Source organism: Anopheles gambiae, chromosome 3 (assembly GCF_943734735.2).
Source record: "Anopheles gambiae chromosome 3, idAnoGambNW_F1_1, whole genome shotgun sequence".
NCBI classification, from domain to species: Eukaryota; Metazoa; Arthropoda; class Insecta; order Diptera; family Culicidae; genus Anopheles; species Anopheles gambiae.
Window position 1 is genome coordinate 51,606,637 of NC_064602.1, and position 15,487 is coordinate 51,622,123.

At 47.3% G+C, this 15,487-nt stretch overlaps 1 protein-coding gene across 5 annotated transcripts in view; it reads right to left on the minus strand.

The window, feature by feature from the left end:
- LOC3292158 (muscle calcium channel subunit alpha-1) overlaps window positions 1-15,487 on the minus strand; it is a 125,796-nt gene that overhangs the window by 87,138 nt on the left and 23,171 nt on the right. The gene's annotated exons all lie outside the window — the stretch shown is intronic.

Here is a 15,487-nt window from a genome sequence, read left to right on the forward strand (position 1 = left end):
CTTCTTATTTTTATAATTATTATTATTGGCGTAATGGCCTACGCGATCATGCCGGCCTTTTCAGGACTTGAGTACCACGTAGCCGGATAGTCACCTCTTGCTACGGCGGACGGTTCATACGCGGTTAGAACCCACGACGGGCATGCAGATGTGCGGAATGATGGCTTGCCGCGCGACCGCTCCTATCCAGCGGGTAACTTGCATACTGCCACATTGTCTCCTTCCCGATGCATACGCTGTAGTATGCCGTATATCCACAAGTGGACAGAGTATTAGCGACAAGGGCCGCCGGAAAGATGGTCGTTGAGGCCCCGTCGCTGGAGAACCTTCTGCACTCCCCCCCCGCCCCCCCCCCCCCCCCGCCGGCAACAATCTTAGGACCTGTGACCGATGATCGTAGGGATTCCATCGCCAACCCCCCCTCCCCCCAGCCGGCAATTTAAGTATACCGTTCAATCTTCCAACAGCTGTGTCTCAGTACCCCCTCCTACCGGTCATCAGTTACCATTGACAATGGCCTCAGTCTTTCCGCCTTTCATGAACACCTTCCTTTCTTTGACCGATGGATCATAACATTCCGGAAGAAAACACATTTGGCGAAAGTGTTGCACACACACGCACGCTCACACCCACGCGCAGATGGCTCAGGATATCTATGTAATATACAGCATACGAAAGCAAAAGCTTAGGGTAACAAAGTTATGCTTAATGCTTAACACGTTCAGTTCGATGGCAGGCTCCAGGGACTGCCGGTGAACTTTCCTGCCTGCGTTCTAGGTGCAGGTGGAACGGAAAGTTGATGAAAATCAGCGCCGGGCTGATCGTGTCAATGCGAATTAGGGCTCAGCGCGTTGCACAGCAAACCCTCCAGCGTAAACTAGCAATTCCTTAGTCATTTTTATATTGCAGCAATTGAACTTATTGCAATTTTTTGGTTTGATTTGTGAAAATGCAACTTCATCGCCGCAATGTTTGTTAACGGCTTTTTAAAGCGCCACAGCAGCTCATGAGCATTGACCATAAGCGAGAATGAGATAGCGCTAGGGAGGGAAAGAGCACGGACGATGGCTGACAGCGATTGGCCGTCTGACACACCAACACATTCAAACCTTCGGCAGCGCGCTCAGGCGAGGGGTATGAGGCGGAGCCAGGGACGGGTAGCTCGAAACGCTGCTCGACAAATTTGCCGTTGGAGGGAAAAAGATGGCATGATAAAATTCTCAGAACTCCATGATTTCTTCCGTCGCTTTGCGCAGCGGGATGGTGCAGTTTAAGGGAAGTTTAAGGCTCCAGTTTAAGGGAATTTGCTCGAATTCCCGATTATTCGTGCTCGAAAATGTCAATTGGGATTTCTTCATTCCACAACGTTTGTTGCGTTCTCGCTCATCAGGGTGTTAGTCAATTCTCTCTTGCCACACGAAGAGATTTTTCCTGCTCATATCGTGTGTTTGATTTTACCCATCCCTACAAACAACGAGCGGGATATTTTATCATGGTGTGTGTAAAAACCTAGAGTTAAGCGGAGAATCGGTGTGAAATACACGGAGGCGAGAGCGCGTTTTGGTTTCGACACAGTTTTGGCACTAACACAGTTACACATGTGGAAATGTGTGCGTTCATTTTCGGCCAGCTCGCTCAGTTTGATCTGCTCACAGCGCTGTGCTGATGTCGGTGTCTCGCTTGCACTGCTGCACCGAAAGTTCCTCTGTGTGCTCTCATTCTTGCTACCACACGAAATCGTCAGTACAGCTCAAGGATCGGCAGCGAGCGGCCGCACGTGCACGTTTTGTCAGCTTAAGTCCTGGACGATTGGTGTTATGATTTTGTAAAGTGTTCAAGTGTTCAAGTGTTGTGCGAATTGAAATGAAGCTGCGCGAATGATTCGTAATGCATGTTATGTACATCGCGCAGCTTCATTTCGTACCTTTTTTATGTTTATAACAGGATCTACGCAGATATTCGGCCACTTCAACGTTTGCATCGATGGAGCGATTGATTTTATTTTAGTTTAATATTGTGTATGTAAATGTGTGAAATCGTGTAAAGTTATGTAAATGTTTGAATAAAGTGATGAAAAAAAGATCGACGCGTGTTTGTTTTTTTGTTTAGCTTTAGATAACAAAAAAATACGCGCGAGTGTGAGCGATCGCCGAACGAAAGAAACGCACACAGCGCAACACGAAAGAAACAAACACATGCACACGAAAGGATGCTCGCGCATCCCAAGGACGCAAAAACCGACGGCGGCCTGTGTAATCTGGGCTCTCTACAAAGCTCTCCTCGAAGCTCTCGTCTGCAGTCTTGTCGAGAGCTTCGCCACAGGCGCCCGAACCATCCGTCACGCACACATCTAAACGTTCTGGTTTCTACAGCCGCTGACGCATACCAATGTGTTTGCTCCATCTCCTTTTTCGGATTGCTTATAGAAATGCTGAAGCTATTCACATTTGCTATACGCACACATTCGCATGCTGTTTATTGAATAATATCTCTCTCCCTTCCCACATGTGTTTTGGCATACTCCCGCTGTGTACACGGCAGAACGCTTTCCCCCTTCCAAATTTACCGTTCTTCCTTCCTCCTTCCGCGCTCGGGGTACAGTATCGGACATTAAGATAGGACCCTTTTTTTTCAATGCACCGTGCACTTGTTTTGCCACGTTACTTGTGTTTGTGTGTGTATGTGTGTGTGTGTGTGTGTGTGTGTGTGTGTGTGTGTGTGTGAGTGTGTGTGTATGTGTGTGTGTGCATGTGTGTGTGTGTGTGTGTAGTAGTAGAAAGAGAGTGTGCTTTTTAATGTGTATTTGCAAGTGCGCGGGTTTGTGTCTGAAAAACATAGCTTGCCATGATGTCATATTGCGTTGAAATTATTCTTATTATGTGTGTTATCATGTGAAACATTGTGCGTTTACACTTGGATAAAAACTAAAGTTTGCATCGACAGCAGCGCTTGTTCCTCGGACGAAAACGCAGGTGTGCTGTTTCATGAATGTGAATGCGACACCGATGCGAAATGGACACGCGCACAATAGCAATGAACTCGGCATTCCCTCACAGGTGTTTCTCCAGTGCATGCCATTGAAAGGCCTTCGTGCATCTCTGCGTTGCACGTTGTGTGCGAATGGTAAACTTTGTGCGTGCATTGAGCTGGCGCGCAGTTATTCTTTTCAATGGGCGTTTTGTTTCATGAGCGCGGCAGTATTCTTTTCTCGATTTTGAAGGGAAGACGCTTACTCGCGTACTCGTTGATAGTTTTATCCATGCGATGTTTTCGCTGCACAAAAACGATGTAATTCATCGCGTATAGAAGTAGAACGCAGGCATAGCACGGGATCAGCCGTGTCCAAGTTTTTAACCAGCGCGTTCTTGACGGTCCAAGCAAGCAATGTTAGTAACAATGGGTCGAGGTAAACGTTGTACCGATTATCAGCGCCATATGTAAAAGCGAATGGCTGCTGCTGGCATTAAGCGCAAAAGGATCGAGTTCGTAATGGAACGATCGCGCACTTTTGTGGCAAACGCGCTTCGGACAACCGAAACGTGCTTAGACAACTGAAACGCGCTAGGACAACCGAAACGCGCAAGTCAACCGGACGTCCTCAGAAGACCACGGCGAAAGAAGACCGTAACATTGTTAATATATCGAAAACACACTGATCGCGAGGGCGGTGGTCCTGCTTATCACACCAAAAACCTAACCCAAAACACAAAAAACTACTTACAAATCTATCCGAAACGACCTACTTGTGAAACAAACACACACATCAATACACATTCAAACATACATCCACACACACACACACACACACACACATGCACACACACATACACACATACACACATACACACACACATACACACACACACAAACACATACAAACCACACATAAACTTGGCCCAACGGGTGCACGGTGCGTTAAAAAACCAATGCCCTATCTTTCTGTCCGATACTGTACCATCCGTGCTGCGCGTGTCCAGCTGGCTTCATTTTAGTGATGACGTCATGAACAGGAGCTGCGCGTGTTGAACCGGCTTCTGTTAAGTAATGACGTCCTCACCGGGGGCTGAATGAAGCAATAATGAATGTAAGTAGTATGTATTACTATGGAGAGTTTAGCGCAGAGGATTAGATCAAAACTTACCTTAATATTTTAAAACTGGAAAACGTTTTCATTCCGTCGCTCACTTTGAAGATTGTTGACGAGGTCAGCATGCAGTCGTTGATAAATAGCGCACACACCTGTAACTTTTTAGACGCCAAAGGTTAGTTGAATGTACCTGCACAAGCACACAGCAAGAAACTTACCTCAACAATTTGCTAGGATAAATCATTCCATAACTGAGGAAGAAGGAACACGGCACAAAACGTAAATGAGCAAAGTACGTCGCACAAGAAATCGCACCTGACTTAAGTACATCCTTCCACAGGGAAAGTTCTGGACAGACTGAGGATGCCTAACACCCGGATGAGCGCGATAGCAGAAAAATCATGGTGGATCGAGAGAGATGGGTAGACTCGGTCCAGCGATATCCGCTGGTAAATGCATGTGTGTGTGACGAACGAAAGACGTCAAACCCCGCTTCCCCCGTATTTCATCCATAATTTTTCGTCACACGCACACACCTCTGCACGGGCGGCGGTTTGCCGTCCAAAATCTAGAGAAAGAAGACAGGGCCTCTCGCTTTGGCACACAGCAAAATCTCTCAACAACTTTGGCTCTGCTACTTGGGATGGGCGCGAGCATTGAGAGAGCGCACCGTGTATTTTGTATGGGAGCGGGAGAGAACCGTGGTACCCGTTCCCGCCCCCTTTTTTAAGCCTAGGAAATCTTCCATCGGCTTAACTCTAGGTTTTTACGCACACCATGATAAAAATTACCCGCTCGTTGTCCGTAGGGAATATTTTGTATGGAAGCGGGAGCGAACCGTGGTACCCGTTCCCTCCCCTTTTTTAAGCCTAGGAAATCTTCCATCGGCTTAACTCTAGGGTTTTACGCACACCATTACCATTAAATAAAAATTACCCGCCCTTTGTCTGTAGGGTTGGTTAACGGTTTTAAAATGACGTACAGTCCCTCAACTATGGCGACCCCCCGGAGGCCCTCATCCACCACCTGATATTTTTAATCCACTTTGGGTCAAACAGAGCGAGAAAACATGCTCATTTTGTTTCTTGGAACCACTCGCACGCACCACATATCTCCCGTGACCATCACGATGATCACCGACTGAAAATGGCGCGACCAAGTGACTGACCAAGAGTTAGTTGCACACAATGTCACCAAGCATGTGATAGTCGCACCAACAGTTTGAGGCTCGCCTCTGGGGTACAGTAGAGCTCGTGACGCTGAGATGATTTTGTTTCAGCTGGAATTTGTCTTGACTATGTCAGTGACATTTTGCAAAATTGATCACAGCAAAAAAAAGTCGTGACATAGTTACTGACCAAGCGATGGTCGCAAACATGTCATGAGCAAGATGAGTCACACCAATCGTTCTGAGTATCACCTCTGATTATCACAATTGAATACGTGACGCTGATATGGAATTTGTTTCAGTCATATTTTTTTATGACATTGATAGTGATATTTTGCAGCACTGGGCTGTGGAATCTACTCCAGCATAGACAAAAGCGCCATCCGGCTGCCAGACCATACCTCAATCTGCACCGCAGAAGCAATAGCCCTGGTTATTGCTGCTGATGAAGGTCTACATAGAGACAAACCCAACGTAATTTTTAAAGACAGTGCAAGTAGTGTTGGGTCAAGAGTGAAAGAGGTATCTCAATCGCTCCGCTCTTCTTATTGTGCGCGCTCCCGCACTGCCCACAGGAAAAACAGGTAGCTCCGCACGGAGCGCTGCACACAGGAGCGATTGTGCGATGCGCTCCCAGGAGCGATTGTGCGAAGCGCTCCCAGGAGCGATTGTGCGATGCGCTCCCAGGAGCGATTGTGCGATGCGGTCCCAGGAGCGATTGTGCGATGCAATCTCAGGAGCGATTGTGCGATGCGCTCCCAGGAGCGATTGTGCGATGCCCTCCCAGGAGCGACATTTCGCACTTCACTGAGCGCTGCACGCAGGAGCTTTTGTGCGATGCGCTCCCAGGAGTGAAATTTCGCAATTTACTGAGCGCTGCACGCAGGAGCGATTGTGCGATGCGCTCCCAGGAATATTATTCCTAATAGAAAATATTTTCTTATGATTTATGCAAGCTAGTGTTGGGTAACGTAGCACAATGAAGTGTGCTGTGCGTACACGCACATTTCGCGCTGTGCGCGCTCTCCGCACTGTGCGCGCCCTCCGCACTGTGCGCGCACTTCGTACAGTGCGCGCACTTCGCACAGTGCGCGCACTTCGCACAGTGCGCGCACTTCGCACAGAGCGCGCATTTCGCACTTTTCGCACGGTGCGCGCACTTTTCGCACAGTGCGTGCGCACTCCGCACTTTACGCACACTTCGCACAGTGCGCGCACTTTTCGCACACTCCGTACAGCACACTCTACACTTGAGAGAGAGAGAGAGAGAGAGAGAGAGAGAAAGAAAGAGAGAGAGAGAGAAAGAGAGAGAGAGAGATAGAGAGAGATAGAGAGAGAGATAGAGCGAGATAGATATAGAGAGAGAGAGACAGTGAGAGAGAGATAGAGAGAGAGACAAAGAGAGAGAAAGAGAGAGAGAGAGATAGAGAGAGATAGAGAGAGAGATAGAGCGAGATAGATATAGAGAGAGAGAGAGAGACAGTGAGAGAGATAGAGAGAGAGACAGAGAGAGAGACAGAGAGAGAGACAGAGAGAGAGACAGAGAGAGAGACAGAGAGAGACAGAGAGAGAGAGGCAGAGAGTGAGAGAGACAGAGAGAGAAAGACAGAGAGAGAGACAGAGAGAGAGACAGAGAGAGAGAGAGAGAGAGAGAGAGAAGCTGCACTTCATTCCTCGCTCTTCTTTTCCACCCTTTTACGCATGGCGAAAGCGCAGAACGCTGAAATACACGCGCAAAGAAAACAATACAATTTAATCATCGTTGGCCCAAGGCATTGGGTAGAGCGAGAAACATAATTCTTTGCCAGTGTGCACGTGCATAGATGGCCGGTGCACGAGCACACCGAAACTGTGCGGAGACATTTTCTGCGAGAATCGAATGCACAGAACGCTGCGCTTGACCACCATCGAAAACCCGTAACACAACCACAAGCATACAACACTGTTAAGGTCTGTCGTCATGCATTTAAAATAAGAGGTGGACGAATGCACGCGAATAAGTTAACACATATAAAAACGTTTATTCACTATCCTAATTGGAGACGCGCCGGAGAGAGAGAGTGATCCTTCGGGGATCACGTCATAAGCCCGAACCTAACGGCATCTCACGAGATGCGTGCACTCATCAGTGAGAGCCGTTATGCATAAAGGTTGGCTCACTAAGGCAAAATATTCACCATAACATCTCCCTCCTTAAAACGTTCGGTACACATCGAACCCACTGGGCGGTCTTCTGTTGCGAGAAGAGCGACGTGGTTCATGTACCGAATCGATTGTTTGATCCGTTCTGCGGGATGTAGCTCTTCTTCGTGGACATTTGATGAGTGTTGGACGGCTGCTCTTAATATTAAAATTACTAGATGGTACAACACAGGACGACACAGGCGCTGGCGGTGAGGACGGTTTATCAGCTTCTAGCTGGCCTGATGATGCAGGTACTGGTGACGGATTAAAGTGCCAAGCATCGAATAACAGATCCAAAGGTAGTGGTGAATGGGCCCGTGTTGTGTCCTTAAACGAACCGTCGCTGTTATGCCGACGTAGCTGATTAATGTGTCGACGGAACGTCTTCCCCTCACCAGTCCGAACCAGGTACATGTATCTGCCTTGCCGATCGACCACCGTAGCAGTGACCCATTTCCAATCGTTCAGGCGGTACTCCTTAACGTAGATCGACTCACCGGGATTCAGCTCACGAACTCGTAGACCAGCACTCGGTTGTGAAGCTTGACGTGGCGGCAATAACAGCTCTAGCAAAGTCCTGGGACGCCTGCCTAACATAATCTCGGCAGGAGTTTTCGAATTATTCAGCTGAGCGTTCGGGGTGGCCCGATAGGTCTGCAAGAAGGTGTCCAGAGCTTCTCGTAACGTGAGACCATCGGCTGACATCTTCCTCAAAGCGCGATTAAAGGTGTCGACAAACCTTTCAGCCTGCCCGTTGGATTGCGGGTGATACGGCGCTGTCCTGATGTGCTCAACCCCATTTTGCCTACAAAAAGATTCAAAATCTGTGCTAGTGAATTGTGGACCATTATCCGACACAAGTGTTACTGGGTTGCCAAAACGAGCAAATATGTTACGCAGTATACTTATCGTTGCCGTTGTTGTTGTACTGCTCGTTGGAATCACTTCTGGCCACTTCGAGAACGAATCGACAATCACCAGGTACCATTCCCCGTTGAGTGGTCCCGCGTAGTCGACATGAATGCGGTACCACGGACCTGGTGCTTCTAACCAGCTGGTCGACTTGATGTGAGTTGGAGACTTAGCTGCTATCTGGCATGAATGACACGAGCTCACCCAATCGACAATGGCATGGTCCATTGATGGCCAATAAAAATAACTTCTGGCCATGGCTTTCATCCTATTTATTCCTGGGTGCCCGAGATGAACCTGTTTCAAGCAGGTGCGTTGCAATGCTTTGGGGATTACCACCCTCTCTCTAAATAGGAGACACCCGTCGATTGCTGTAAGCGAATCTTTTCGCTTTTACCAACACTAACAGAACAGCTGAATTCACCATCCAATACCAGTGTAGCTCCCGATGCAGTTTTAGCTGTGACGAATGACGGTGTTAACGGCGGGCTGCCAATTTTTCTCCACGTACGGCGGTCGATGACACTGATATCCGAAGCTGTGTCTAGCTGCAATCGAACAGCTGTTCCGTTGAGAGCGATGGACACGAATCTGCGGCGCTCTGGTATGCTTCGGACGTTGACCGTTACTACACGAGTGTTGATATTCCGTTGCCGAACATTGAACCGCTTCTTCCTGCTCGCTGTGTTGCAGTGCCCCTCACGATGACCATATCTTGCACAGTCGAGACACTTGTGCGAACGGTAAGTGCACTCACGCACCCAGTGCATGTCACCACACAACCAACAGGGCTTCGCTGGCTTGCTTGTTGATGAACACACAGCATACTTTGCACGGAACGGTCGTTTGGTACGGTACGGCGTGAACCGCTTGTAATTAGTTTGCTGCGCTGCTTTCTCGTGCGATCTCTTCTCTCCGCTGTGTACTGCAAAAACACGTTCACTCGACTCTCCGGCAATCATAGCGCTGTCTCCTTTCACACTTGTAATACGCTGACACTCTGCGGATAATTGTTCAAGCGTAACGTCGTTCCGCTCCTCTATGCGCGCAAGGAGTCTAGTTCGCAGGTCATTGTCAGCCTCATCTTTGAGCCCACACACCAGCATTAGGCACTTGAAGGTCTCTTCGTTCATGCTCGCAAACTGGAACTCGACGCATGCTCGGTGTACCCGACAGGAGAACGCGATCAAATCTTCCGTGCGCTTTTTACAAATCTGGAGGCATCTGTAGCGCTTACTAAGGAGAGATTCTCTACACCCAAAAAGTGCTGTCAGCTTATCGACGGTTTCCTCAAACGATAAATCACGTGGTGAGCGGGGTAAAATATAGCTTATATAACGGGCGTGTTCTGGTGTTCCCAACTTACGCACTAAAAGCCTTACCTTAGCCTCATCGCCTAGCCGCGAAGCGTCTTTGGCAAACAGGTCCTCGTAGCGTGTGAACCAAGCTTCGAACGTAACACCAGATTCAGCTTCATACCGGAACTCTGCTATGCTATTGGCCAAAGCATCGAGTATAAGTTCTGGGTTATTAGGACCGGCGGGCTGGTACTGCTGTGCGGGTTGTAGCTGGGCTGGCGGCACGGATTGCTGCTGTTGCAACATTTGCGAAATTAACTGTTGCTGTTACTTCAATTGCTGTTGCAGCAAGAGCAAGGTTTGGTGCAGGACGGCGTTATCCAGAGGTTGTTGACCCATCTGGCCATTTTGTACGGATGGCAATGGTGCTGACTGCGATGGCGCAGGTTGCGATGGCGATGGTCCTAGCTGCACTGACCTCGGTGTTAACTGCCCTTGCTGACTCACGTAGCCGCGCGATCCAGGTTGAACATGGGCCGGCGGATCGTACACGGAAGGAACCTCACCGGTTTGTTGGGCCGTCATTGCACGGTAATCGATACGGCCTAACGATGATCGTCGCTGGTCTTCATCCATCGGGACTTCCATCGCTCCATCTCCGCTGTTCATCCTGCGCCGCTTCGACGTGATGTTGGAGTTTTTTTTAAACACTCTTACACGATAAAACACAGACTTTTACTTTACAGACACTAAACTTTTAAAACAAATTCTCGTCGCCACTGTTAAGGTCTGTCATTTAAATGAGGTGGACATGCATTTAAAATAAGAGGTGGACGAATGCACGCGAATAAGTTAACACATATAAAAACGTTTATTCACTATCCTAATTGGAGGCGCGCCGGAGAGAGAGAGTGATCCTTCGGGGATCACGTCATAAGCCCGAACCTAACGGCATCTCACGAGATGCGTGCACTCATCAGTGAGAGCCGTGATACATAAAGGTTGGCTCACTAAGGCGAAATATTCACCATAACAAACACAGACAAAAATTAAAAGGCCCCGAAACACAATATCAACACAGCGGTCCGTAGCCGTAAAAATTATCAGGAAAAATCGGCTGGTACCAAGCACGCGTCTCTTTAAAACAACTATGAATTGTCAAGGTCGTAGGTAAACGACGCTCCAGTGAGTTGAGGTTTCTCTTGAATTTGGTTGAGATGAAACGTGTCTGTGCTTGTACTCGGAGCCACTGCTTTGCGATTGTGCGATTGATGGGCATGTGTGTGGTAGGTGTGCAAGCAATTTATGGACATTTGATTCGCCCCGACTTCAACTCGTTGCACCAACGCATCGGAGTCGCTAATGCTAACTGATGCTAATGCTAAAAGGCGGTTTATCAAAATGTGCTCAGTACTACACCAACTGACTTCCTATAACATGGTACGAAGTGTGCTCGCACAGTACAAAGTGAAGCACTGCACGAAATTTTCTAAATATGCTTGCACTGAGAGAAGTGTGCTCGCACTGTGCGAAGCGTGCGTAAAGTGCGGAGTGCGCACGCACTGTGCGAAAAGTGCGCGCACCGTGCGGATTGTGCTCGCACTGTGCGAAAAGTGCGAAGTGCGGGCACAGCGCGGTGTGCGCGCACAGCGCGGAGAGCGCGCACAGTGCGAAATGTGCACCGCACACTGAGATGTGCGTGCGTGTACGCACAGCACACTTCATTGTGCTACTTTACCCAACACTAGCTTGCATAAATCATAAGAAAATATTTTCTTTCAAACAGGTGAGTAAAAATATTGGCGCATTCCGCTCACATTCCGCAAGTTAAGGCCTGGATTTATGCAAGCCATCATTTTCTGTGCGAAGCTTTCAAGCGCACATCTTCTAGCTCCTGCGTGCAGCGCTCCGTGAGGTGCGAAACTTCGCTCCTGGGAGCGCATCGCACAATCGCTCCTGCGTGCAGCGCTCAGTAAAGTGCGAAATTTCGCTCCTGGGAGCGCATCCCACAATCGCTCCTGGGAGCGCATCGCACAATCGCTCCTGGGACCGCATCGCACAATCGCTCCTGGGAGTGCATTGCACAATCGCTCCTGTGTGCAGCGCTCTGTGCGGAGCTACCTCAAGCGCACCGCACACTTTAGAGAGCGAGAGGTGCGCTCCGCTCTTGCAAAAGAGCTACTTGACCCAACACTAAGTGCAAGTGTTCTTCAAGCACTTGAAGACACTTGAGCATCCAACAACTCTGCAGTATACCCAGTGGGGCGTTAAACGGTGGGCGGACTGGGCGGCCGCCAGGGGCCCCGTCGATCTAGGGGGCCCCGTCATTGTGGATGTTCGACTTCGTACCGATTCTACCCCCCCCCCCCCCCTCCCTCTGGATGGGACTTTTACCATCTATTTCAAAAAGACACATTTTTAATTAATTCATTTTTCCCATCGCTTTACTCACTGTATTTTGTCGAGGGCCCCGAACTGCAGAAAACCGGGGCCCATACTACTCAAAGCAGCACATTAAATGTTCTAAGAAATCTGCCAATACTTGCATCAAAGCTGCGCTGCGACACGCGCGCACAGCTCAAATCAATACCTCATCATCGTTGGCGCAAAGTATTGGACAGAGCGAGAAACCGTCAATTTTTGCTGGTGTGGGTGGCCTGTGCACGAGGCACCCAAACCCACAACCACGCAGAGCAACTTGCTGCTAAAATGGAATGCACAGAACGCTGCGCTTAACTACCACCGAAAACCCGTTACACAACACAAGCATACAACACACCCAAACAAAACTTTAAAGGCCCCGAAACACAATATCAATACACCGGCTCGTAGCCGGTAAAATTAGCAGGAAAAATTGACTAACATCAAGCAAGCAACGGTGCTCCAGTGGGTAGAGGTTTCATTCGAGAAACGATTCCATCGATATCGATGTGTGCGCTTTTCAATTTGGCTGGGATGAAACGTGCCTGCGCTTGTCTAGGGGCCTATACTTGTTTTGCAGATGTGTGCCGAAAACAGACAGCTGTTTTCACGCGAAAAATGGTATTCACATCTCAAGCCTGAGATCGTGGAGCGTGTCTGCTTTTAACGCAAAACCTTAAATTTTCACGCGGGGCCTTACTCAACTTTTGTGGTCAACTGACAAATAGGGGAAATCGGGAAGGGGTGGTATTCATATGTCCAAAAAGAAACTGTGCCATGTTAAAATTAAAATGATGTTTTATCACTATTTACATACAACTTTTTGCGTGAAGACAAGATAAAAAACCGTACAGCTATGCTGAAACTAAAACTCAAAGGTGGTTTAAGGGGCCCCAACTATTATGTGGACTCTTCGATGAAGGGGCCCCTTCGGTAAGGGCCCCCGTCGGTAAGGAGGTCCCGTCGATAAGGGGCCCCGTCTATAAGGGGCCCCGTCAATGAAGGGCCCGTCCATTATGTGTCTTGGTGTGGATGGTCGATGCACGAGCTCACCAAAAAAAACGCGGAGACACTTGCTGCTAAAATCCAATGCACAGCACACAGAACAGAACGCTGCGTTTAACCACAAAGAAAACCCGTTTCAACAGCCACAAGCACACATCATACACAGACAAAAATTTAAAGGCCCCTAAACAAAATTTCAATACACCGGCTCGTAGCTGGAGAAATTAGCAGGAAAAAATGACACCAAGCTCGCGTCGCTTTAAAAAGCCTAGGAAGGTCGTTTGGTCAACGGTGGGTTCAGTGGGTTGAGGTTTCATTCGAGGAATGGTTAAATCGATGTCATTGTGTGCACTCTTGGCTGGGATGAACCGTCCTGTTCTTGTATACGGGACCCCTGCTACCGCTTTGCGATTCTGTGCCAAAAGCAGACAGCTGTTTCACATGAAAAATGGTATTCACATTCCTGGCTTGGTATAGTGGATTGTGTGTGTCTTTTAATGCAAAAACTAAAATTTTCATTCTTGGCCCTAATCGAACACATCCAGTTTGTGGACCGAAGAGAAGGGGAAATGGGAAAGGTTTCAGTTAGAAGAAAGGGGGGAAGGGTATAAAAATACTCAAGGAACCTATGGAAAATGTTCATTTATATATGGTTTTTATCGACTTTTTCAAGTTTTGCGAATACAACAAGACCAAAAACCGTTACAGATGCATCTACATACAGCCATACACAGCCCTAATACGAAGAACAATCTCCATTGCCGCGTCCATTTGGGGCCCCGTTGATGATCCCGTCGATTGAGGGGCCCCTTCTATTTGGTGTTGTCAACCCAATATATCTCCATTTCCCCCCCGGGGGTTATGTTTACAATCAGATTTACTATTACTACCAGACCTATCAGAAGCATATTTATTTTATTTATCATAAGCATTTTACTATCAGAAGCAGAAAACATTTGCCTTTTTAACATGTGCAATATTTTTGTTTAACACGTGCACCTTATTTGGAAGCGTAGAACGCTGAGATACATGCCCACAGCTCAAAACAATATCATTTCATCATCGTTGGCCCAATGCATTGAACGTTACGCGCGAGTTGGGTAAAGCGAAATCCGTTACAAGAGATGCCTCACGCAAACTACTTGCATATACGACATTAAAAGGCTCCGAAACCGATCTCAACACAACGGTTCGTAACCGGAGAAATTAGCAAGAAAAATTGGCTGACACCAAGCACGCTCTTTTTATCTGTTGAGGTTTCATTCAAGAATCGATTCCGATGTCGATGTGTGCGCTTTTTAATTTGGCCTGTTTCTATGTTATCACGCAAAAACTAAGAACTCGTGCCCCTGCTATCTTTTGGGGACTGGACGAAGTGATGGTGGAAAAGCAAGCTGTTGAAGGGTTTGGGTCAAATTTGGAAGGGTCGGCGGAAAGGAAATATCGATATGAATGATCGCGTAAAATTTGACGGCAGCGGTCGGCAAAGTCCGGCCCGCCACAATATGCAGTCAGGCCCGAGAAAATATTTGCGCGATTTTGAAAGATAGGAAGATCCTATTCATTACAAATTAACTGAACATATTTTAATATGACAATTCATATCGTTGAACTATTCCAAATTTGATCACCATAACATGGATTGTCGGACCAATCAATATGGTCAAATTTGAGGAGAAATTAGAAAATAGAAACGAATAATTCCATAAAAACCTGACTGTTGATTTTACGAGAACAATGGTTACACACTATTGCTTTTTAAGGATGCAACGATTTTCTTGGACCTTTTTTTTTAAAGAAATGCGCTATCAATTGGTCTGACCTGGCCTTACTTGTCCGTGGCCTCATAATAGTACTGAACGATTGTACGATTGTCTCGATAATTTTTCAGCTGTTAAGGTTTTTGTACCATCTTCAGATATATCCTGAAAACATTTTGGAACATGGAAGGAAGGGTACATTCAAAAGCGATATTGCGATTTTGCTTAATTGTTTTGAACTTTTTATGACTTTTGCACAGTATGCTGCAGACTCTTAATTGAAGAATCTTTACAATCAATTTTAGTTATTTAATAAAATGAATTTGAAACTTGCTTGGATGATATAATAATTTAAGAAAACCAATAACCAATAGCAATTTTTAATATCATAAACCAGTTATTTGGGTATTAACTGTAATAATTTAATAATATATGTGTAAAAAAATGCATTCTCCTGGCCCTCACCGCTCGATCATTTAGAAAGCAGCTGATCTAAAGCAGTGGTCTCCAACCTGTGGTCCGTGGATTACTTGAGACAAACATACTGCAATACAAGGTATTTCCAGTTACTTTCGAATGAAAATATTGTTTTTCTCGCGTGCAACAAGTTATCGCTCTGACCGATTGAAAATGAAGTGGCCGTAATTCGAAG